Genomic DNA, 24,488 nt, shown 5'->3' on the forward strand with positions numbered 1-24,488 from the left:
GTTTCTCTGTAACAATTCGAACCTAAACACACACATTTTTTTCTAATTATTTTTTGAAAGGCAGAATTCATAAACAAAAGTAGATAGGTCTTCCATCTGTTGGTTCACTCCCCAAATGGACACAACAGCTGAGGCTGAATTTGAAAGCCAAGAGCATCTTCTTGGTCTTAAACATGGGTGCAGGGGTCAAAGGACTCCACTGCTTTCCCAGTCCACAAACTAGGCCTGAACCAGAAGAGAAATAGCCACGCCATGAACTGGCACCCACATGGGATGCTGGCACTGCAGGCAAAGGATTAGCATGCTATACCATGTGTCAGACCCTAAACAGACCAATCTTGGATGAATAGACAGATGATGGATGGTGGACACAAGGAGGGGAAAGAAGGAAGGAAGGAAAGGAGGGGAGAGGAGAGGAAGAAGGGACATGCAGAGCTATGGATCTAAACAACTACATACACTGAAATTAGAAGGAAATCACTAGGCCCTAGGAAAAGCAGTAGTAACATAAATAAATCATGAACAGTATGAAATAAGGAGCCCTACAATGAAATGGAATAGTTACCCCTCCTTAATAAAAGGTCATTCTTGGGCCCAGCATAGTAGTGGCTAAAGTCCTTGCCTTGAACGTGCCGGGATCCCATATGGGCACCAGTTCTAATCCCGGTGGCCCTACTTCCCATCCAAATACCTCCTTGTGGCCTGGGAAAGCAGTTGAGGACGGTCCAAAGCCTTGGGACCCTGCACCCACATGGGAGACCCAGAAGAAACTCCAGGCTTTCGATTGCAACAGCTCTGGCCATTGTGGTCACTTGGGGAGTGAATCAATGGACAGAAGATCTTCCTGTCTCTCCTCTCCGTATCTGCCTTTCCAATAAAAAAATAAATAAATCTTACAAAAATTAAAAATAAAAGGTCTTGCTACAGTAAGAATGTCAAGGACTCCCAATAAACCTAGCTTTAAAATGGTACTGCAGAGAATCAAGATGGCAGAATAGGCTGAGGACACATCTGAACAGAAAAATATTAGCCAGTGTGAAGTAGAGGGCACATTCTAGGAGATGAGAGAGGACCGATGGCAGAGGGGCACCTGGAGACTGATGTTCACAAGAAAGCAACAGAGACATCAATGTGGTGAGCAGTGACCAGACACCTCAGCAGCATTTTTAGCAAGCAGCGATCTGAAATCCACCAGCAGCTGGAACTCCACCAGCAACTAGGAAGGAACAGGGAGTTCACCAGCAGTTCAGAAGGTAAACCCAAAGAACTGCTTGTCCTACTGGTTTGTTTGACTTGACTAGGAACAGAAATAGAAGAGCAGATCCCAAACAGGAAGTGCAGAAACAGGGTGGATTTCACAGTCCAAACCCCCAGTAGACCTAACAGGTGCCATTTTGTGCAGGGAGGCAAAGGCTATGGGACAGGATTGCACATGCACTAAGCTAGGAGTGAACTCATTTCTGGCTCGGTGAATTGCAATGATGTGGCATCCTGCAGGTTCCACCCAAAATAGGTCTGGGTAGCTCCCACACCTGACAGCCAGCAAATCAAGAACTCTAGCAGTGGCACATCAGACATCATTTTGTACAGTGTGGCAAAGGCTTTAAGACTGCAGGGACAACAGTGAGCTGCACATGCACTGAGCTGGGAGCTAACTCACTCAGCTCAGTGCACTGCACTGGTCCCACATTGAAAATAATACTGACACAGGCATCTTTAAACTTAAAATAGGTCCATGTGGCCCTCAGACCTAACACCTAACAATCAGCAGGTTCCAGCAAGATCAGCACCACCAGCAACCTAGCTTTCAGGATTCCTGGTATCATCCTAATCCTGCAAACTGCTTGAATCAGAAGTGGGAGAAAGGTTACACAGACAATGGGTGTAACCTCATCACGGTGCCACAGGAGTTAGAATGCTGAGCCAGGAGCTGGGGCTACAGAGACCATGGTGGAAGTCTAACACAAGAGCCCAGATCTGAAACTCGCTGGAGGGAGTAGCACAATTAGCTGCAAACAAAGAGCTGTGTACCAAACAAAATAAGTAAAATAAAATTACACACCTATGGGTGATAACAGCTTAGAAACCTCCTCTAAGTAGAAGAAATCTGCTAATCTGAAATATAACAAAACAAAACAAAACAAGAAAATAAGGCACAATATTACTTAAGATTCACCTGCAAAGGGGCAAAAGCTTTTGCCAACTTCAGACTTAACTGAGGAATATATTGAGAAAATGGGGGATACAAAATTCAAAAACCTCATTACAAAACTTCTTATCAACAATGAGAGAAGCACATACAGGGAGTTCAAGGAATTTAAAGTGGATGTTACACAGGAAAGAAGAACACTGAAACAAATTCAAGCTGAATTATTGGGAATGAAGAATGCAATAGAGCAAATGAAAAATTCATTGGAAAATCTCAATAGAATGAAAGAGATAGAAGAATGTATTTATACGAAATAATACAGGAAAACTTCCCTAGTCTAGAAAAAAAATTTGGGAAACAACATCCACGAGGGGCAAAGAACTCCCAACAGGCTTGACCAAAAGCAATCTTCACCAAGACACATGCTCATCAAGCTCTCGTCAACTGCACATAAGGAAAACATCTTTGAACGTGCACGTGAAGAAAAGTCAATGGACATAGAAATGCCAATTAAATTCACAGCTGATCTCTCGCAGGAAACTCTACAGGCCAGAAGAGGATGGAGTGACATATTCCAGATTCTAAAAGCAAAAAATTTCCAGCCCAGAATAACATACCCAGTAAAGCTTTCCTTTCTCTTTGAAAATGAAATAAAATTCTTCCATACTAAAGAAAAGTTAAGAGTATAGCTCTTCCAAACCTGCCCTACAAATGATTTTTAAAGATGTTCTCTTGACAAAGAAGAGGAATAGCACCCACCAAAACCAAAGGCAAATGAAGAACATCCCAGAAGACTAAATCAATGAACTACCCACTGCTGAATGACAGGACCAAATTACCACCTGTATATTAACCCTGAATGTGGATGGCATGGACTTATCAGTCAAACGTCATAGATTAGTAGACTGGATTATAAGCGCAAAACCCATCTATTTGTTGCCTATAGGAGTTACATCTTGCCATCAAAGATCAGCAGAAAGTGTATCTCCTGAATTTTGAGGTTGTTTTCAGTATCATTTCTTCAAAACACTTATGCTCTCATTAAATTCTTTAATGACTCAGATCATACAGTAGCATCATTTTCTTCAAGAAGGTTCTTGGTTTCCTTCTTTATTTCTTCAGTGACACATTAATCATTCTGTACCATGTTGTTCAACTTCATGGCATTGTAAGTTCCTAACTTTTTTCCTGTTGTTAGTTCTGCTTTGTATAATGTGTAATGGAGACTGTCATATCTGGTGGCATATTGTTCAACTTCATGGCATTGTGAATTTCTGTTTTTCTTCCAGTTTTGTGGCTTTTCACTTGGGGGGATGTATAATGACTGTGCAGTGGAGACTGACATGTCCAAATGTTAGGAAACAGTGCAGTGTGCATCTCTACTTCCAGTGGACTCACAAAGTGCTGGATGTAGCTTGACAATTGGATGCTGGACACTCTACCACTGTCCATGCCTGCAGTAATGGACTTATGACTGTTTATGAGGAACTATGCAGTTAGAGTGATTTGCCAGAACTCATGGGGTGGTGGGATTCGGGGTGAGGGTAGGGGAAATTCCAGGGCCTAAGGAACTATATCCTAAATGATAATAATAATAAAAGGAAAAAAAAGGCAGGAATCCCCAAAATAGGTACCACAGAACAAAGGCAAGAGAACAATCCCTGTTCCCAGACAGCCATCCTTCTTTAGGTTCGCTGGCTCTGTTAAGATCAACAATCACCTTGCCTTCACCTAAAATTCATTCTCTTTAAAACTCAATTATCAATTCTAGGGTATAATGTCATATACAACGTATACAAGGCTCTTAGACCCTTAGCTGAACCGGACAGCTTGCATTTAATGAGTACCCAATAAATATTAAATAAAAGGAAAGAGAGAGACATGACCAAGTCTAACTTCACAAATACAAAAGGAACTGAAGTAGAAAAATGACCAGAAAAAAATTCTACAAAACCATCTGGGACAGTCTATTATTATTTAGGAAGGAGTACTACAAAACCATCAGTTCTGCACCATATATTCACCTACAAGCCAAACGTCAAACTGTGTTTACACGATTACCAAGAAAAGGAGCTGGGGTAAGTTTTCTGATCAAAATTTATTGGTGGGGGGGGAAGGTGGATGGGAGTTGGAGGCAGAAGAAAAGTCTATCAGTTTCTGAGGTGTAAGAAGATTACAAGTGGAAGCAAGTGCAGACATGCCTACCTTATTTTATGTGTGATTAACAGATCCTAAGAACAGCAACAGCAAAGTCAGATGACGACAAGGATGAAAACCTAAACTTTACTCTGGTCTTACTCTAAGATTTAGATCAATCTATCTTACAGTTTATGTTCCCGACAACATAAAGACTGTGCAGGTTCATACAGCTAACACAGTCCTTTGGGATACTGATTAAATTTAGTATGGTAATCTCAAAGATAACAGATCATCCTGCAGTCTTTTAGCCCAGACACCAAAAATGGCTCAGACTCTCAGCTGAGCTGCTCTACTCTGCTGATACCAAAACCAGCCAGGGAGGACAGCAGGTCAGCTTATCACTAGCATTTTTGGTACATCCTCCTAAAGACGTACTTTTTTTTAATCTATCAAAGAATAAAAAGAAAAGTATTCAAAAGCCATGTGTTCAAAAATTTATATAAGACTAACAATAACAACAGCTTTTTCTTGTACAGATCCAGTAACACAGGAGTCGCTCAAAGGAAAGACCTATTGAACAAGGGAAAGAAAACAATCTGCAAATATTGTGTACTTCCAAGGCAGATAGAGTAGATTCTTGTTTGGTTAAGAATCGGTTAAAAGGGTCCAGTGCGGTAGTTAAAGTCCTTGCCTTGCAAGTACCAGAATCTCACATGGGCACCAGTTCTATTCCCAGCAGTCCCACTTCCCATCCAGCTCCCTGCCTGTGGCCTGGGAAAGCAGTCAAGGACAGCCCAAAGCCTTGGGACCCTGCACCCGCCTGGGAAACCCAGAAGAGCTCCTGGCTCCCAGTTTCAGATCAACACAGCACCAGCTGTTGTGGTCATTCAGGGAGTGAATCATTGGATGGAAGATCTTCCTGTCTGTCTTTCCTCCTCTAAGTGTGTCTGACTTTGCAATAAAAATAAATCTTTAAAAAAAAAAAAGAAAAGAAAAAAAAACAAACCACCAAACAAAAAAGGAATCAGTTCAAAGGACCCAGCACAGAAGCCTAGCAGCTTGCCTTGCATGCGCCAGGATCCCATGTGGGCACCGGTTCATGTCCCGGTGACCCCACTTCTCATCCGTCTCCCTCCTTGGGGCCCGCGAAAGCAGTCAAGGACGACTCAAAGCCTTGGGACCCTGTACCCGCATGGGAGACCTGGGATAAACTCCTGGCTTTTAGCTGTTGTGGCCACTGAGTGACCAACCGTATGGACGACCTTTCTCTCTGTCTCTCCTTTTCTCTGTAAATATAAATTTTTAAGAAACACAAATCTTCAAAAAAACAGGACAAAAAGGAATCGGTTAATAAAAGCAAAATCCCAGATTACAGCAAGTTGTTCCCCAAGGATAGAAACCACTCTTCTAAATAACCTTTAGCAACGGACCTTAATAAGGTACTATATTTTCACAACATTCATCTCAGATTCATACTCTAGTCACTGTTAGGAACTCCAACATAATGAGATCACAGAGTTAATCTCTTCAACAGAGATTATATCATAAAGTTTATGCCTGCTTAGCAACTTTAAAAATATGTCAGCAATGTGATAATCAGGGATTGGTACAATCCTTTCCAGGCCATGAGTGTGCAGCCTGCCATCAACTATGACCCAATACCCTGAATTCACTGCTTTCTAAGGCCACAGATAGGAAGCTGGATGGCAAATGGAGCAGCTAGGACACAATCAGTGCCCATATGGGATCTTGGCAGGTGCAAGGCGAGGATTCAGCCACTAGACTACCATGCTAGATCTAAACTGAATACTTAAAAAAAAAAAAAAAAAAAACTCTTGCGCCCGGTGCAGTAGCCTAGCTGCCTAAATCCTTGCCTTGCAAGCATCAGGATCCCGTATGGGTGCCAGTTTTTATCCTGGTCACTCCACTTTCCATCCAGCTCCCTGCTAGTGGCCTGGGAAAGCAGTGGAGAATGGCCCAAAGCCTTGGGATCCTGCACCCACGTGGGAGACCTGGAAGAAGCTGCTGGCTCCCTACTTCAGATTGGCTCAGCTTTGGCCATTGTGGCCACTTGGGGAGTGAACCAGCAGATTAAGATTTCTCAGTACTTCTTTCTGTAAATCTCCCTTACCAATAAAAAATAAATCTTAAACAAACAAACAGAACCTGTTCATGTATGTTGTTTTTTTAAATATTTTTATTGGAAAGGCAGGCTGAGAGACAGCAAGAACAACAGAGAATTATCTTGCACCTGCTGGTTCACTCCCCCCAAAGGCAGCCAGTACAGGAGCTGAGCTGATGCAAAGCCAGGAGCCAGAAGTCCCCTCTGGGACTCTCATGCAGGTGCGGGGTCCTAAGGCCTCGGGGCCATCCTTCACTGCTCTCCAGGCCACAAACTGGGAGCTGGACAGGAAGTAGAACAGCTGAGAAAAAAACCAGTACCCATGGGGATGCTGGCATTTGTGGACAGAGTAACCAACTGAGCCACCTCACTGGCCTCCAATAAATGGTTTTGTGTATATACTTTCTATTATCCCTGAAGTACCCTTTTATGTCATATTGTTTCTCCATTTACTGATAGTCAGAGGCTGTTTCTAAGTTATGACAATTAAGCCTAAAGCTGCTAGAGATAATAATACTAATTGTGGAATTATTAGGTGATGAGATATTATAATTAACTTTTCAAACACCAGTCCTATTTTATAGCACAAGTTTCAGTTCTTCACATCCTCATCAACATTTGGTGTTATTAGTCTTTTACACATTAGCCACTATGATGGATATATAGTACTGTCCTGCTGTTATTCTAATATACATTTCCCTAAGAACTATTATCACTCACTCTTGTTACAGTCTCCCTATCCTACCTTCCAAACTCAAAATACTCAATGACCCTATCTATGTCAAACCTTTTTCTCTACTACCTTCAGAAACAAGGCAGGAAGGAGTGGACTACAGGATTTATCTTCAGAATTAAGAAATATTCCTGACCGCCCCTCTCTTGCCATATCCAATTTCACCAGGGGGGACAGAGGGAAATTCCACGGAGGAAGGATAGAGAAAATCTATAGCTCAAGATCTGACAAAATTCTGAATTGGCCAGATGACCCAAGAAAACTACAAGCTTTAAAAGTTGGATTTTGGGCCTGGCGGCATGGCCTAGAGGCTAAAGTCCTCGCCTTGAACGCACCAGGATCCCATATGGGCGCCGGTTCAAATCCCAGCAGCTCCACTTCCCATCCAGCTCCCTGCTTGTGGCCTGGGAAAGCAGTTGAGGACGGGCCAAAGCTTTGGGACCCTGCACCTTTGTGGAAGACCTGGAAGAAGTTTCTGGTTCCCGGCTTCGGGTCAGCACAGCAACGGCCATTGCAGCTCACTTGGGGAGTGAATCATAGGATGGAAGATCTTCCCCTCTGTCTCTCCGCCTCTATGTATATCTGACTTTGTAATAAAAAAAAAAAAAAAAACTAAAAAAAAAAGTTGGCTTTTCAAATCATGTTTTTCCCCTTACAAACACAGTATCACTCACCCAAATTTATTTTTGCTTATTTGAAAAGTAGTACAAGAATGTGAAAAAAAGCTTTCACCGGCTGGTTCAATAACCAAAGGCCCGAAAAGGTCTTGGCCAGGCGAAGCCGGTTTTTAGAACTCTGGATCTGCAATACAGTAGAAGGAACCCAAATTTTGCAACCATAGCATCACTGGCTGCCTCCTGGCTCTGGCTGTTGTGGCCTGGGAAAGCAGTCGAGGACGGCCAAAAGCCTTGGGACCCTGCACCTGCATGGGAGACCTGAAAGAAGTTTCTGGCTCCCGGCTTCAGACTGGCTCAGCTCCAGCCGTTTTGGCTGCTTGGGGAGTGAACCATCGGACAGAAGATGTTCCTCTCTGTTTCTCCTCCTGTCTGTTTAACTGACTTTCTAATAACAATAAAATAAATCTTTAAAAAGGAATTTATTTTTATTGGAAGGGTAGATTTACAGAGAGGAGATAGGAAGATCTTTCACGAGCTGGCTGACTCCGTAAGTGGCAGCAATAACCAGAGCTGAGCCAATCAGAAGCCAGGAGCTTCCTCCAGGTCTCCCATTTAGACGCAGAGTTTCAAGGCTTTGGACCTTCCTCCTCTGCTTTCCCAGGCCTCAAAAGGGGAGCTGGATGGAAGCGGAGCAGCTGGGACACGAACTGCCACCCATATGGCATTCCAAGTGCATGTAAGGCGAGGATTTAGCCACTGAGCCATTACACCAGGCCCTGTTCATCAACTGTCAACAAACATACCAGTCTGGTGGTATGGGATGTCCTTACAGGAGAAGCTATGCATTCACAGGGTCAACAAATATACAGGGATCAGTGCAGTGGGATGGCCTCTAAACCCTCCACCTGCAGCTGTGGCATCCCACAGGGGTGCCAATTCTACTCTTGGGTGCTATACTTCCACCAATCCCTGCTGATGACAGCCTGGGAGACCAGGGCAGGATGACCCAAGGGCCCCAGGCCCACGTGAGAGAATTCGAAGAAGCTCCTGGCTCCCAGCTTGTGGTCACTGTTTCCACATGGGTAGCGAACTACTGAATGGAAGATCTCTTTCTCCTTCTAACTCTTTCAAGTAAAAATAAATCAATCTTAAAACGAAAAACTAGAAAAAAGGAGAAATATACAGAGGGGGTTGGTGCTGTGGCACAGCCAGCTAAGCTTCCATCTGCGGCACTGATATCCATATGGACACTGGTTTGTGTCTTAGCCGCTCTACTTCCCATCCAGCCCCCTGCTTGTGGACTGGGAAAGCAATGGAGGATGACTCAAAGCCCTGGGATCCTGAAGCCATGTGGGAGCCCCAGAAAAAGCTCCTGGCTCCTGGCTCCTGGCTCCAGCTGTTGAGGTCATCTGAGAAATCAACCAGCAGACAGAAGATCTATGTCTCTCTTTCTCTAACTCTGCCTTTCAAATAAAATCTTTAATACACACACAGTAAAGGAAGTTTCTGCATTTTGACCTCAGTTTTGCTATGAACCTACAACTGCTCTAAGCAATAAAAGTCTATTTTTAAAAAATACAAAAACAAGGTAAGACAAGTGGTGGTCGTACAGCTAAGTTAAGTTTCAACTTGGGACTTCCACATGCTAACTAAGAGTGCTAAAAGGGGCCAGCACAGTGACTCAACAGGCTAATCCATCACCTACCTGCCTGTGTTGGCATCCTATATTGTTGCCAGTTCATGTCCCAACTGCTCCACTTCCGACCCAGTTCCCTGTCTGTGCCTGGTAAAGCAGTGGAGAATGGCCCATGTCCTCTGTACATGGAGACCCACAGGAGGTTCTGGGTGCCTGACTTCGCATCAGCTCAGGTCTGACCACTGCAGTGAACCAGCTGACTGAAGATTTTTTTGCTTCCTCTCTGTAAATCCCTCTTTCAAGTAGAAATAAGTAAATCTTAAAAAAAAAGAAAAAAATGTTAAACTAAATCAATCCTAGTTCTTTCACTTCTACTCTAACATCCTGCTAATGTCAAAAGAAATGACAGTTCGAATATTTGTATTCCTGCCACCTACATGGGAAAGTCAGATGGAGTTCCAGACTGGCTTTAGCCTGGCCAAGCCCTGGCTACTGTGGACATTTCTGTCTTGTCTCTCCACTCTCACTCTGCCTTTCAAATAAGCAAATTAATTATAAAGAGTCATTAATCAGGATTTTCAAAAAAGTACCTGCAACAGCTAAGGATTCAATTCAGGAAAATAATAATTCTTAATTTTTATTCAAATACTCAAATGATTTTAGAAAATTAAAAACTCGACAAAAAAGTAGCTTTTAAAGCTTTTCACATCAGCCTATACACCAAGACAATCAGTTGAAAATAATACAGACCTTTGTGAAATTATTCAGGTTTTACAAAAACGTCACCTTAAATTTATTGGTATTTCTACTCATCTCTGATAATAAGGAGCGTCACAGCATTTTGCAAGCTTGCGCCATTTAATCAGATGTTATTACACAGCCATGTTCCATCTACCTCTCTACCTACTGCTTTCTCAGATTCCTATAGAAGCTGCCACTCTACATACTTCACTTTCCTGTACATCAGCAACATCCACAACTGTATCCATTCCTTCCCAAAAAAATGATCTATGATGGACAAAATACTCTCCAATATTTTTTAGTTTCCTAGACTGTGAAATGTGAATTCTGAACTTACAATGACTTTACGCAGCCACAGTATAAACCAGTCATTACAAAGAGAAATAAAGCAGATACAATAAGCCTATCTGAACTGGCTTCAGTTAGTTGTTCCCAAAAGTCCTACTTTACTTCTGCCTCCAAGCCAATTAGATTCTTGCACAGAAGTGACTCTTTCTCAGTCTTGGTACCTCCCCTGATACTGAAGACAAAACTATGAAGGCGCGTGCACACTACAACAGGGCTGCAACTCTACCAGCCCCACACTGACAGGAACAGCAAGCATCACTCATATTTGACAGAAAAAAGAAAAGCTGAAAGGTAATGATTCAGAGTCAAGTAGCAAGGCTTAAAATCAGATCCCAACTCTGGTCTCCTCATTGTCCAGCCAAAACCCTACACACTGACCTGTAAAAGAACTGTGAAGGCATTCCAACTAGAATAGTTTTTTAGTGATAAAAATGTTCATACTCTAGTTTACAACTTTGCATTAGTATGACACTACAGCCTAGAAAACTTTGATAACACATACAGCATTATGAAAATGCAATTCTCTAAAATTAAAGTATGATATTGTTGAATACATTAAAATTAGTAAAAAAAAAAGTGTTAGTATCTTATTTTCCCATTCTTCATCGAAAAATACTAAAAACAAGTAAAGCAATGAAAGGACTCAACAAAATCACAGAACTTCTATTGTCAATCATTTCTCAGACACAAGGAATTGAAAAGGCAGCTAAAACAAGAAAGTAGAAACAGAAGGTACTACCACACCTCCATAAAAGCAGACAGTTCTATTTTTCCGGACAGAGAAAAAAGGCTATCACGAACACCAGCCAGAAGGTACTGGAAGAAACTAGAAGAGACCAAGATTCCACTGTGTGCTATACAAAGCGTCAGCTACTCCTACCCTCTTCTGGGGCAGAGTGGTTACATGCAATCCTTGGCAGGATGGACGCAGGAAGGGCTTAGCCTCTGGGAGCCCGAGGCCAGTGAAAGAGCAACCTGAACAGAGCACTCAGGTCAAGTCCACAGAGCAGCAGCCTGCGTCCTGAGGGAGGTAGTAATCACCCCCAGTGGAAAAGCCACTCCTAAGGATCAAAAGGCTTTTCCTCAGGAGAGAGTCTGCAGTGGGAAACAAGGGGTATGATCTAGACAGAGCAATCAGACAAAGTGCTAGGGACATGAATAAACAAAGAGGAAATGGTTCATGATGGGGTCTGACCGGAAAGCCTCAGAGAAAGTGCTAACAAGTGACTAAAACTACATATAAAATACAAACTTCTAAATAACAAACTCTTAGGAACTAACACAGATTAGTCTTCCTCTTAGTTGGAACTTCCACAGCCTGATGCTCCCTGGCATCTTGGCATCTTCCAAGAACAGTTTTCTCTCCGGCCTTCTTAAAGTGACACTGTCACAGTCAACAGAAAGCGTATTTCTCAGGTAGCAGGATGTTTAAAGTCCAATTAGCAGGAAACAGCAGGAATTCAAATGGCAGCAGTTTCCATTTGTCCTTCCATAAATTAAGCATTTAATCTGTAAACATCACAACAGAACTATCAATTCTAAGACTTAACCTAAGTTAATTCAATCCAATGAATATAGGGTTTCTTTCAGGGGTGACAAAAATGTTCTGAAATTACACAGTGGTGGGGCCAGCACAGCAGCGTAGCATAGTAATCCCCTGTCTGTAGCACTGGCATACCATATGGTTGGCATTTCCAGTCCTGGCTGCTCCACTTCTGATTCAGCTCCCTGCTTACAGCCTGGGAAAGTAGCACAGAATGGCTCACATCCTTGGGACCCAGAACTGACATGGGACACCAAGAAGCAGCTCCTGGTTCCTGGCTTTGGATCGGCTCAGTTCCAACTGTTGCAGCCATCTGGGGAGTGTATCAGCAGATGGAAGAACTTTCACCTTTCTTTGTCGTCACTTCTCTCTATAACTGCTTTTCAAATAAAAACAGAAAATAAACAAATCTTCTACCAAGATAAGTATAGGGAAGGGCTCTCTTCTGTAAACTTAAATGTACTAAAAACATTCTATGAATCTTCAAGGACAAGCAGGAAGCCATTACTAGAACACAAAAGCAGCAATTTAGGGCCTGGGGGCCGTGGCCTAGCGGCTAAAGTCCTCGCCTTGAGGGCCCCGGGATCCCATATGGGCGCCGGTTCTAATCCCGGCAGCTCCACTTCCCATCCAGCTCCCTGCTTGTGGCCTGGGAAAGCAGGAGAGGACGGCCCAATGCATTGGGACACTGCACCCGCGTGGGAGACCCGGAAGAGGTTCCTGGTTCCCGGCATCGGATCGGCGCACCGGCCCGTTGCGGCTCACTTGGGGAGTGAATCATCGGACGGAGGATCTTCCTCTCTGTCTCTCCTCCTCTGTGTATATCTGGCTGTAATAAAACGAATAAATCTTTAAAAAAAAAAAAAAGCAGCAATTTAAAAGTGAGAAGCTATATGGTGAACGCCTTTAGGGCAAGAGTGATACACAAGGATATACACCTGGTTGATAACAGGAGCTCACTTGCAGTATAATACCCTCAATTATTTTATCTCTGAAAAGTTGATTTCCACAGAGGTTTGAAGCATCCAAGAAACTCTTACTGCTCTCAACTAAAAAGGGAAGGACTGAGAACAGGTGCACCTTTCAAACACCTCAGGGTCAGCATTTAGCCTACCAGTTCAGCTACCCCACATGTCAAAGGGCCAGTGCTGCAGTGCCCCTCGGGGTTCCAGGCTCTGCCATGTAAACCCCTGCAGGCAACAGAGATGGCTTCAAGAAGTGCCACTCCCGTGGCAGCCCTGGGCTGTGCCCCCCACCACACACTGCCCCTGTAGTCTCTGGCAAATAAAACAGCGGAGCCACCCCAATTTTTTTTTTATTGAGTAAGTGAAATCCTTCAGGCTGTTAAAATTATCACTGTCTAAAGCAGCATCATGTAAGCCTTCATGCTGAACATCATTTCCAGCAAGCAGATTTACAATTCAAAAACATTAAAAGCTAAGGAGGAGGAGGACACAAAGGCTCAGTGACTAAACACTCTCTTTGCACCTGCCGGGATCCCATACCTAGGGTCTGTTTAAGTCTCAGCTGCTCCACTTCCTGTCCAGCAATCTGTTTATGGCCTGGGAAAAAAAATAGAGGACGGTCCAAAGTCTTGGGACCCTGAACCCACATGAGACACCAGGAAGAAGCTCCTGGCTCCTGGCTTTCAATCAGCTCAGTTCCAGCTGTTGCAGCCCACTTGGGGAGTGAACCAGCAGATGGAAGATCTTGGTCTCTCTTTTGCTTGGTGAATCTGCCTTCCCAACCAAAATAAACAAACTCTTAAAAATATAACACATGTTTTTCCAAGGGCAATCTGACACACTTCTATCAATTGTGAAAAGAAAGCATCAAGTAAGATAATCGCTATTAAACTCTTTCTAGTATTCAACAGCCTAATAAATTATAGTGTTATGATTATTTGATCACTCAACAGGAACCAGGAACCCTGATAAAGACTTCGCTCTTTCTTTAAAAAGTCAAAATGATTCTGAAAATTACTTTCTACAATTTCCAGTTCATTAATATTACAAATTCTCTTTCTCAATTCTCAAACTCTAAAATTCAAATAATCCAAGATATTGGAGAAATTCATCTTCTGAAACTTGTCTTTTCTTTTAAGATTTTTTTATTATTATTTTTACTGGAAAGCCAGATATAGAGAGGAGAGTCAGAGAGGAAGATCTTCTATCCATTAATTCACTCCCCAAGCAGCTGCAACAGCCAGAGCTGCGCGGATCCAAAGCCTCCTGCAGGTCTCCCACACAGAGGTGCAGGGTCTCAAGGCTTTGGGCCGTCCTCCACTGCTTTCCCAGGCCACAAGCAGGGAGCTGGTTGGGAAGCGGGGCTGCTGGGATTAGAACCAGCACCCATATGGAATCTGGCGTGTGCAAGGCGAAGACTTTTACCAATAGGCTACCGCACAGGACCCGAAGCATCTTTCAACGTGTACAAAAAAATAAAAATGCTTCCTCTTAAAAAGGCTTATGGGCCTGGCACAATACTGTTAGTCGCTAAATCCTTGCGAAACACACACCAGGATTCCATATGGGCGCTGGCTGGTGTCCCAACTGCTCTACTTCCTTTCTAGCTCCCTGCTTGTGGCCTGGGAAAGCAGTGGAGGACATCCAAAGCCTTGGGACCCCACAACTGCATGGAAGAACCAGAAGAAGCTACTGGCTCCTGGCTTCAGATGGGCTCAGTTCTGGACTTCGCAATCATTTGTAGAATGAACCAGCAGATGGAAGAGCTTTCTCTCTGTATCTCCTTCTCTCAGTAAATCTGACTTTCCAATAAAAACAATTAAATCCTTTTTAAAAATCAAGACAACAGTTACTAGTGATAGCTAAGATAGGAAGCACTCAGTCTCCTCACATACTGTTCTGGAAGCTTTGCAGCTATTAACTAATTTAACCTTCATGATTCTAGGACGTAGGTACAACCATCCTATTTACAGATGGGGAACGTGAAAACCCCAACAAATGACTTGCCAAGGTTGTAGAGCTGGTTGAGCTACAGTCAGGATGTAGCTGTACCCCAGGCTTCACCCATATCCCCAACAAATTCCTCAGACATGTTGTCCCCCACCCTGAGAGACTCTGCCAACCCTCTATGAAGTACCACCAGCCTGGCACTGAGCCACGGGAAGCTAAGTACTCCTTTCCCTTTAATCTTCCACACACTGGATGGACCTAGATTACTATTAGACTATATTACACGTAGTTCATAATAAAGACATTATCAGAAACCTAACGAGAAATCAAATTCAATGTGCACAATACATGGATCCAAATAATTAAAACTATTCTGAGATATACCTTCATAATATTTAACCATATTTTATATTCCAAACGGAGTAATTCTCAGAATTGTTTGAGTTCCTTTGTTCCCTAGTTAACATCTTCCTATGACACTGTCAACTCAAAGGACCATTTTTACATTTCCTTGTAATCCCAAATCTAAGCCGAGAACACAAAAATACAAAGTATCAAAAATGTTTAATATATGCCATCTGATTATGTCAATTTAATCTCCATTGCCAGACTAGCGTCAGTGAAAGCAGCGATGCCTTTTTTTAAAAGATTCATTTTATGTTTATTGGAAAGGAGGATATACAGAGCAGACGAGAGATTGAGAGGAAGATCTTCCGTCCAATGATTCACTCCCGAAGCGGCCACAACTGTTGGTGCTGCAATAATACAAAGCCAGGAGCCAGGAGCCTCCTCCAGGTCTCCCACTCAGGTGCAGGGAACACCCAGGATCCCATATGGGCACCAGTTCTAATCCCAGCAGTCCCACTTCCCATCCAGCTCCCTGCTCGTGGCCTGGGAAAGCAGTTGAGGACGGCCCAAAGCCTTGGGACCCTGCACCCGCAGGGGAAGTACAAGGAATGGGCTTTTGCAAATTATAGGTAGAAAAGGGGAATTCCTCCACAGGCTCTCCCCCTCCCTGTTGTCAAAGCACACAGCAGCTCAAATCACAACCCAAAAGTGAATTTCATGAAAACTCCTTCTGCTTCTCCAGAGGATAACACTTGTGTAACATAAAAACCTGGAGTCACACTGACCTTAATAGACCATGAGGCACCGCTATTCATCCAGGATGCTAACACAGGCAAAACGAGTAGGAATCTGAAGTCAGGGTAGAACTCACTGCTCACGACAACCAACCAGCTGACTAACACACACTCTAAAGTGATCTCACTTCAGCTCTTAAAGGTGGTTGATGAACATTTCAGCTTGCAGCCTTAAAAATCTGTCACTAGATAATAACACCATATTTACAGAAATAAAACACAAACAGAATAAGCTACAATGATCCATTATGTTATTAACTGGCTAAAACACTATTTAGCCTTATACCAAAGCACACAGGTCCTCAACATATTCTCTAAATTTTCAACTATAATACGCAAATTATGGATAAATTAAGACTAATACAAAATGACCTAATATTGTAATATGCATGACTTAAAGCAACTTGTACTCTAACACTGATTCAAAGACTAACAATAAACAACAAATAGGAAACTAAACCATTACAAAATCCTTTGCTTCTTTAACAAGAAACCCTAAGATGGCCCAGCACTGCAGGTAAGGGGCTAGCTGGCACAGTGGCAAATACTGCTTGGGACTCGGATGCCTGGGTTCAAGTCGTGGCTCTGGTTGCCTACGAATGGATGCCCTGGCAGGCAGCAGGGGAAGGCCACGGGCATTTTCCCTGTCACACATCTGAGAAGCAGATCAATTTCCAGCCCTAATCTGCTGCTTTAGGAAATCTGGAGAGTGAGCCAGCAGGTGAAAGATACGTGTCTCTGCTCTTCAAGCAATTTTGAAGAGAGAAAAATCTTGGCTTCGCGCCCAGCGCGATAGCATAGTGGTTAAGGTCCTTACCTTGAACACATATGGGGTCCCATATGGGCGCCAGTTCTAATCCCAGTGGCCCTGCTTCCCATCCAGCTCCCTGCCTGTGGCCTGGGAAAGCAGTCAAGGATGGCCCAAAGCTTTGGGACCCTGGACCCATGTGGGAGACCCAGAAGAGGCTCCTGGCTTCGGACTGGCTCAGCTCCAGCCGTTGCGGCCGCTTGGGGAGTGAATCATTGGATGGAAGATCTTCCTCTCTCTCTCTCTCCTCTCTGCATATCCTCCTTTCCAATAAAAATAAATAAATATTTAAAAACAATAAATCTTGGCTTCAAAGAATTCATAATCAACCAAGGAACACTACTGCAGTCTCAACTCTTCTCAAGTAAAATATCAATGTCCAACAGGAAAGTGTCAAGATGAGACAATGGCAAAACTACAGGGCCTGGGGAAGGAAAGCCCGGGCGCCAACCTACCTTTCTAGCCCACCCTCTGGAAGACAGCATCAAGTGCATGACTGTCAATTAACATTAGCTAGCACTGATGGCATTTTTCAGATTAAGCACTTTAAACTTCCCAAGGTTAAATTACTTACCCAAGGTCACACCAATAAGGAAGGGGACAGATAAGAGTCAAGCTCAGTTGTCTTCCTTTCAAAAGGAACATTCACTTGAACAGTGCTGTTCACTAACAAAAACATTTTTTTTTTAAATTCTTGGCCACTAGAGTTGACTTCTCAAATCAAGTATAACCATGAAACTGACTTTCTGCACTTAACATGAAGTAGATAAAAGCCTCCGCAAGTTCTTTTTTCCTTCTGGCCAACTCAAGGAAGCTAAAAGAAACAACCAAAGCATAAGACCTCAAACTAAGAAACAAACTTTTCACCAATCATCTAAACTATCAGCAAATTAGGGTATTAGATTAATCCAAAAGAACTACATTTTTCAAAATCCAGAACTTTTAGCCAAATTGGGTCTACTTAACATCAAGAACCAAGTTCAACATCAGTACCAGACTTGCTTATTCGACCAACGCCAAGCACCACTATGAACAGCACCACTACACCAGCAGGCAGAAAACGTAAAGCTTACACCCCAAGGGCTGGGGCCAGTGCTGCAGCACTGGCATCCCACACGGGTGCCTACTGGAGCCCTGGCAGCTCCACTTCCAATCCCGTGTGTGGGAAAGCAGCGGAGGATGGCCCAAGGTCTCGGGCTCATACAGCACACAGGGGAATTCCTGTTCCCAGATTCAGACTGACACAGCTTGGCTATCACTTCATGTGAGAAGTGATCCAGTAGAAAAAAAGATCTCTGTCTCTCCTTCCCTAATTCTTTCAAGTAAAATAATAAAATCTGAAAAACAAACAAAAAATCATCCTGGATCAGGCACGATGGTTCAGTTGGCTAATCCTGCCCCCTTGAAAGCACCAGGATCCCTGAGAATGTGGTTCATGTCCCAGCTGCTCCACTTCCCATCCAACTCCCTGCTTATGGCCTGGGAAAGCAGCAGAGCATGGCCCAAAGCCTTGGGACCCTGCACCAGCATGGAAGGCCAGGAAGAAGCTCCAGGGTCCTGGCTTCAGAGCCTCAGGCCGTTGCAGCTATTTGGGGAGTGAACCAGTAGACAGAAGATCTTTCTTTCTCTCTGTAAATCTGCCTTTCCAACAAAAACAATCTTTAAAAAAAAAACACACACACACACAAGCACTACAATTATCCAACAATCTACAAAAAGCACTTCTGATATAAACACTGCCTATTGCTATTCCATCTTTTAAGGCCTAACTGCAACCTGCCCTACAGAAAAGCAGCACCAGCTGACTAGATAAGCAAGTTCGGGAGTGACCATTCACATCTCACCATCAGCTGGGGGCGAGGGAAGAGGCCAGAGGCAGTGCGCCCGCAACAGGAGACTTTGTCAGCCATTTTCTAGATCCAAAAACTCTTCCAAGCAGAAGACAGGTCCCATGTGTGGCAAGCCCAGGCTGTCAATACTGGTTTGAGTTAGGAAGGAAAATGGAGATTTTTCCATCAGTTTTACAAGGCACCTTTGTGCATACCACAACAATGAGGTAATTCTTGCCCTCAGGAAGCCTATTATCCAGTTGGGAAACAGAAGCAATCTACGTCAACAAATGCAGAAATGAGGCGGAGACCTAACCAAGAAGTGCAAGGAAAAGATGACAGGGCAGAAGGCTGTTTGCGGAAGTGACCTGAGGGGCAGGCGGAAGTCCTTGGAATCTTCTGACTGCTGTGTTACTTTGCACAGGGCGAATCTGCTGCATTTCAAAGGGGGAAGAAGTACAGGTCAGGGTGGCCACAGCAAAGAGCAGCATGAGGAAAAAGAAAGCACTGCACCAGCTGCTAAGCTGAGACCAAAGTGCCTCAGTAATGTGGAGAAAAGAAAGGGGTACCTGGTTCCAGACCTACTCCGAAGATCCCCACTCACACACTAAAAAGGGGAAGAAAAAAAGAACTACTTAGACTGCTAAGACTAAACCAGAGATCAAGATTCAAAACCATTCTTCCTTTGTCATAACACTGGAAATTCAATTTCATTATTGTCACAAACCAAAACAGGTACAAAATCTGTCAATTACAAAAATACGAAGCAGTTTAAGTTTCTTAAAACAAGACTAAAAAGTTTACTCAATATGAAATATAAAGAAAAAGTATCTGGTATGCTGATGCGAAAAAAAAAAAAGAACAGATAAAAAATGAGACCACTTTCCATTATCAAAGCAGCAGCGATCTTAGAGAACGCTGTCACTTGGCTCTTCAATCAACCTACCTTACACAGCTGACCACCACCACTCCTAACACGCTGCTTTCTCTGATGTCTTAAAACAACTAATACATCTTCCTATGACTAACACTAGCATCTCATACCAGTATATTAACATTAGTTTTATTTTTAAAGATCTATATATTTTTATTAGAAAGGCAGAGTTACAAAGAGAAGGAAAGACAGAAAGATCTTCCATCTATTGGTTCACTCCCCAAATGGCCACCAATCCTGGAGCTGAGCCAACCCAAAGCCAGGAGCCAGGAGTTTCTTCTGGGTCTCCTATGCGGGTACAGGGTCCCAAGGCTGTGGGCCATCCTCTGCTGCTTTCCCAGGCCACAAGAAGGGAGCTGGATCAGAAAAGGAGCAGCCAGGACCGGAACCAGTGTCTACAGCGGATTTCAGCATTTGCAGGTGGAGGATTAGCTAACTGAGGGACTGCTTTAGCCCAGTATTTATAATTTGTTTTCACAGCCAATGTAATATGTGGGCCTTAAAACCACAAGCCGGGTAAAAGAGGCTTCTTCCCGCATTCCCACTTCACTGGTTAAGAGACCAAAAAGGTTACCTGACTATCTCAAGGTCACAGTGCGGGTTTCCAGGCCATGGGGATGTCCTGAAAACTGGATCGTAAAATCCTGTCTGGATAACACAAACAAGCTAATCCAAAAGGGTCAGAACGGAAAAGCAAACACAACCCTACCCTAGCCTCGCTGAGTGAAAATACTGTTTGGCGGGCCTTTTTTGTTTTTAACCCTAGCATCCATTCTTAAAACTCTGGTACCTTTTGGAACCCTTAAGTGTCAAGAACGTCCTCCAACGTTTTTGAAGATGAAAAAAGACAAAAGGGCTGATCACAGACACAAATTAAACAGTAACCATCAGCTGAGCTGGCCTAATGGCCACTGCGATCGTCAAATACAAGGGAGAGAAGGGCACAGGGCTCATCTGGATTACAGTCCCTCAACTCTTACTGACACCGGCACTTGCTAGGAAGGCAGCCCTGTACAAAGCCCATGAAGCCCACGAACATCAGGCATGCTAGTGTGCGCCCCCAAGATCAAACAATACAAAAGCCGCCCCAGCTCCCATGTCAAAAGGTTGATAGAAAGCCACATTTGAGTATTTCTGGGACTAAACATGAAGCAGGCAATGTCAAAACAAAGAATCAGAAACTGTGTTTACTTACTATTGATCTGCCATAAATAGAAAAAAAGAGTCTCAATAAACCCTCCACAATTTGTTGTCCCTAAATATCGGATAATTCCACTCCTCAACCCAAGCTGGTTCCCCACCCCCTCCAACAAATCCCAGAGTGTAAATGCCACACACACACCCCACAGGCCTCTGCCTTCTTCCTAACACAACCAGGACCTTTGTTCACAGCGTCGGTTATGTACTGGACTGAGCAGCTCTTTCATCTTTCCATCCCGTATTTCTGATTTTTTTTTTAAAGAGATTTGAGTCTCAATTTGCCAGGTTTGAAAAAAAAAAAGAAATGCCAAAAATATCTAACAAGGCTCTGGAGAAAGGAAAAGTTAAATCCACCACTAAGGGGCCTACAAGTCGGAGGCAGGCCCGGAGACCTGGTGACCTGGCAGGCTCGGGAGGGAGGCCGGCAGTTGGCCGTCCACTCGGAGGCCCGCGCTGCCCGCAGGCCACACACACACACACACACACACACACACACACACACACACACGGGCTCACCCCCTCCTCCCCACCCCCAGGCTCAGGTCCTCCCTCAGGCCCGCGCCCGGGGGTGGGTGACACGTCCAACTTCTCCCCCCACGACCTGCAAGTGCTCTCAGATTTCTACGAAACTGCCCTCTCTCTCTCTCACCCCAAGATCTGGCCCATTCTGAGGAAATGAGGGGAAATGCGGGGGTCGGGGAGACCTACGGCCTCGAGTCGGGATTGTACAGCCCTCGGGGTCTCAACGCCCCCTTCTAACACAGCTTTCCAGGCTGGAAACCCACTCACTCACACGACGGAGGAGGCAAGAACTGACGGACAGACTTCCTCAGACATTTTATGTAATCCACACAGAAATAAATTCATCGCCCGGCCCGCTTTGAATGTGAGCACGACTGGGGTGACAACCCCCGCCCTCCGCCGGGCCATCCCCGACGAAGCCCGGGCCCCCCGGCCAAGTTTCTGCGCCTCCGTCAGGGCCGGCCGCCCGTCCCTCGTCATCCTCCCTCAGCCTCAACTTCCCCCGACTGGCGCCCTCCCCACCCCCAACGGCAAACAACAACACACACCTGCCCGTGCCGAGCCCCGGGCCCCCGCGGCCCCCTCGCCCGGGACCCTCGCCCTGGGCTCCCGTCACTCCGGCCTCGCTCCCCACAACTGCGCTCGCTCAAGCTGCTCCCCACGTTCCATTTCCGGACTGCTCCCGGTCCCGGAGCCTACTCTCTCCCGGTTTCCGGGGCCCCCGTCCCATTTCCGGGGAACCCTAGCCGTCTCCACGCCACCACCCCCCACCTGCACTTCCGGCCCCCCACTTTCCATCTTCCTTGACGCCCTCCAGGCTCCGTAGCCCACTTCCGGCCCCCCCACAACCCCCGCCGGGCGCCCCGAGACCCGCTCGCCTTACCCCAAGCGGCGTGAGGGTCCCTCCTCAGGACCCCGGGAGCGGAGCAGGGGCCCCCGCGACGCCCCGCGGGCCCCGAGCGCTCCGTCCGTCCGCCCCCGGCCCGGGCCTTCCGCGGCCGCCACCGGGAGCAGGCCGAGCCGGGGCCGAGTCGCCTCGGTGACACCCCCGGGCTTCCCGGGACTTCCTGCGCCAGCTCTTCCTTCGCCCTCCCTCCACCTCCCCCGCTGCCGACCCCGGCCCGTGCCCCGGTTACCTAGTGAGGCCCCAAAGTCTCCGGTGCGGACTCGGCGGCGGCGGCGGCTGCTGCTCGGCCCCTCAATAATCAGCTGCGCCGCAGCACCGCGCCCGCCGTGTGCCTCCGCCCGCCCGGCCCAGCGCGCTCCGGGGACTACTTTGCCCTGGGCTCCGGCCGCCGAGCTCGTCCGCGGGGCCGGCCCCTCCCTCCCCCACCGCCCGCCTCGACGCTCCCAGCGGCCTCTGCTGCTCCTCCCGAGCCCTTCGGGGGACCAGGAAGAGACACGGCGGCGGCTGCGCTCGGTATCCCTCCGCCGGGGTCAACCCTCCCCTCCGTGGCAGCAGGAACTAATTCCCCTACGGGTCACCCGGGGACCAAGACGTGGGAGTTTTCTTGGAACGAGCTTTCTTGGGAACCCCCCCCCACACACACACACACACATACACACCACACTCAACCTGGAGAGAAGAGACGATCGCCTCAAGTTGTAAAACACCCGTGGCTGACTGAAAAGCGGGGTTGGATTTCAACTACAGGGCTTTGAGCCCCGTGACCCCGGCCAGGCCACGCCCCTTCCTGGTTGTCTTAGCGACGGCGGTGGCGTCCTAAGATGGCGTCGTGGCTGCCAGAGACACTGTTCGAGATTGTAGGACAAGGCCCGGCGCCGAGCAAAGACTATTACCAGTTGTTGGTCACCCGTTCTCAGGCAAGTGCGAGCGGCGGCCTCCCCCCGTCTCCTGAGTCCCGACGCGGCTGCCGGTCGGGAGGCCCTCCTTCGTCCCCGCTGGCCTCCTCCACAGAGGCCCGGCCGGGGCCCTCAGGGCTTGTCTCGACTGCGGTGCGCCGCCTCACCTCGGTGCGGGGAGGAGGGAGAGAAGGCCTCGGCCCGAGCGGCCCGAGCGTCCTGAGGAGGAGCCGGCCCTGCTCCGCAGGCCCTCTGGGGAGGGGGAATGGTGCCCGAGTCTCGGGGCGGCGCGCCCCGCGGGCCCACGAGCGCCCCCTCCCCACCGCCGGGTTCCTACCTGGCCGAGCCCCGCCGTCCCCGTGGAACGTGTCCGCGGCCGGGGGGCGGGTGAGCGCCGAACCGCCTCGGCCCCACCCACCGGGACCTCGGCCCCACAACAATGGGCCCGAGTGGAGTGGCCGCCGGCCCGGCGCCTTTGTGGGGCCGGTGGGGCCCGCGTCCCTCGCCGCGGGGAACTTGGTGCGTGTTTGGTGGGGTGCGCATGGTTGCACTTGGATTTATTCTTCATCAGGATCTCCAGGACCCTTTAAGCCAAGTAGCGAGTGCATTCACTTCTGTCGGGTATTTAGAAGCGCCTTTCAAAAAAAAAAATGACATGTAGAATTTGGGGTATTTTTTAAGCTAAGATTTAAAAACATTGCAGTAGTATCCGTTTGTCAGCGGTTTGATGAAAGTCATTTTTGGGGATTTTTTTCTATTTTACGCATTTGGGGATTTCTTGTGGGAAATTTACTCCTTTGGGACACTTTTGTGTGTGTAAGGATTTTTGACTTTGCCATTTGGCTTTAAGATTTATGGCCTTGGTACAAGTGTTTTTACCAACTTGAGTCAAACACGTGAAAACGTGAGAAAGAGCGCGAGAGTGTTAACCCTCCAACCTGTGCGGTCTTCACTCCTCCTCCACCATCTTTCCAGCCCCAGCTCTCTGTTTTTCCTTACCTTCTGGTCTTTGCGCTCTGAGGCCTGGCGGGTTAAGTTTGTTTCCCCTTTGTGTTTTAGTGTTTTAGCCTGCACTTCTCTGGAAGGCTGCCCTGTTTCCCTCAGACCCCACGGTCTTCCTACACCCGCTGTGGTTCCTGAGCTCTCATCTCCTCTGGGAGTCTCAAAAAACTCGACTATTTCAGCTCTGATTCTGTCGTTTATTTACATACAGAATCCTTTCTTCAAGAACTGATCCATTTTTTATTTTCTTTTTTAGCACACTGAATAAATGCACTGCAGTTCTACCCAGAGAAATTTAATCCTAA

At 46.2% G+C, this 24,488-nt stretch overlaps 1 protein-coding gene across 18 annotated transcripts in view; it reads right to left on the reverse strand.

Annotated features, from left to right (window-relative positions):
* TRIP12 (thyroid hormone receptor interactor 12) overlaps positions 1 to 23,541 on the reverse strand; it is a 127,537-nt gene extending 103,996 nt beyond the window's left edge. For 7 of the 18 annotated variants that reach the window (XM_036493243.2, XM_004576744.3, XM_036493242.2 and 4 more), the window contains exon 1: positions 22,515 to 22,694. The gene's annotated coding sequence lies outside the window, so the exon portion shown is untranslated. Of the gene's footprint in view, positions 1 to 21,926; positions 22,044 to 22,514; positions 22,696 to 22,954; positions 23,304 to 23,348; positions 23,480 to 23,518 lie in introns of those variants that run through there. The other 11 variants (XM_036493244.2, XM_058665091.1, XM_058665090.1 and 8 more) reach the window with 7 other exon arrangements.
* Between the last annotated feature and the right edge of the window lie 947 nt (positions 23,542 to 24,488).

Source organism: Ochotona princeps, chromosome 5 (assembly GCF_030435755.1).
Source record: "Ochotona princeps isolate mOchPri1 chromosome 5, mOchPri1.hap1, whole genome shotgun sequence".
Lineage (NCBI taxonomy): Eukaryota > Metazoa > Chordata > Mammalia > Lagomorpha > Ochotonidae > Ochotona > Ochotona princeps.